This window comes from Gossypium hirsutum, chromosome D04, assembly GCF_007990345.1.
Source record: "Gossypium hirsutum isolate 1008001.06 chromosome D04, Gossypium_hirsutum_v2.1, whole genome shotgun sequence".
NCBI classification, from domain to species: domain Eukaryota; kingdom Viridiplantae; phylum Streptophyta; class Magnoliopsida; order Malvales; family Malvaceae; genus Gossypium; species Gossypium hirsutum.
The window spans coordinates 47,261,033-47,262,393 of NC_053440.1; the positions used below are offsets into that span (position 1 = coordinate 47,261,033).

At 35.6% G+C, this 1,361-nt stretch overlaps 1 non-coding gene across 1 annotated transcript; it reads left to right on the forward strand.

The window, feature by feature from the left end:
- Positions 1-474: 474 nt before the first annotated feature.
- LOC121216450 (small nucleolar RNA R71) lies at positions 475-581 on the forward strand. Its single transcript, XR_005912633.1, has one exon. It is a non-coding gene; the product is annotated as a small nucleolar RNA R71 (small nucleolar RNA).
- The last annotated feature ends 780 nt before the right edge of the window (positions 582-1,361 follow it).

The window sequence follows — 1,361 nt, forward strand, 5'->3', positions numbered from 1 at the left end:
GGGGGTTGTGGTCTTTGATTTCATTGACCACCTTAAGAGAAATTGGGATGGTTCCTTCAACCTACATTATAAGTGTTACTGTAAGGATTATTCTGAGGCCTAAAATCATTACTCATATAGTTGATTTGTTCGTTCTCTGTGCTAGGACAGTAGGGCAAATATTCTGGATTGTTCATTCCTCCTCCATTTGCTTACATTGCATCATCGGATGTACCTGCGTAGAAACACATAAACCATCAATTTTCTTATTTAATTGTTCTACTTGATTTGATAACATGGTAACCGCATCTAAGTTAAAAACACCGCCTGCTCTATTAGGTTTTGTCCTTATGACTTGCCACTAATAATTATTCAGTGACATCTCCTCTATAAACTCATAAGCCTCTTCAGGTGCTTTATTGTTCAGTATCGATTAACTGTCAAGTTGAAGGATTCAAACCATTGTAGAAGGTTTAAACCTGTAGCCATAGAAGTAACCCATGGTGAGGGCACCTTCTCAATAAATCTTTATACCTCTCCCATGCATCATATAGGGTCTCTAAGTCCATCTGCATGAAGGAAGAGATATCATTCCTTAACTTAGTTGTCTTAGCTAGTGGGAAGTACTTCAGTAAGAATTTCTCGATCATTTGATCCCATGTAATGATAGAACCTCGTGGTAAAGAATTCAACCATTGTTTAGTTTTATTCCTTAACGAAAAGGGAAAAAATCTTAGGCAAATGGCATCGTCAGAAACGTCATTTATCTTGAAAGTATCACAGACTTCCAGAAAGTTAGCCAAATGAGTATTTGGATCTTCTTCTTGCAAACCATTGAACTGAACAAACTGTTGTATCATCTGAATAGTGTTCAGCTTCAATTCAAAATTATTCGCAGCAATGGTAGGCCTCACAATACTCGATTCAGCCCCAGTTAGAGTAGGTTTGGCATAATCGTACATATTACGAAGAGCAGGATTTGGATTTGCAGAATTTACAACAACCACAGGAGGTAGCTAATTATTTTGATTATATTCTGATTATCAGCCATCTCCTCAGTAATAATAATAACGTCCTCTTTCTCTTCCATTATATTTTGTTGATTCTGCCTTGCATCTTTACGGTTTCTGCGAGCTGTACTTTCAATTTCACTATCAAATACTAATGGTCCCAATAGATTTCTTCTAGTCATAAACTAAAGGAACCTACTAGAAGCAAACAAAAGAAAAATTAGAAAACAAAAATTGAACTAGAAATAAAAATAAAATGCAATAAAAATAAATGGCTAAATTAATAAAAATCAAGTGTTCCTAATATTTTAGGCCTCGGCAACGGTGCCAAAAACTTGATGGTCACTAAACTAACTATAATTACGACAATGG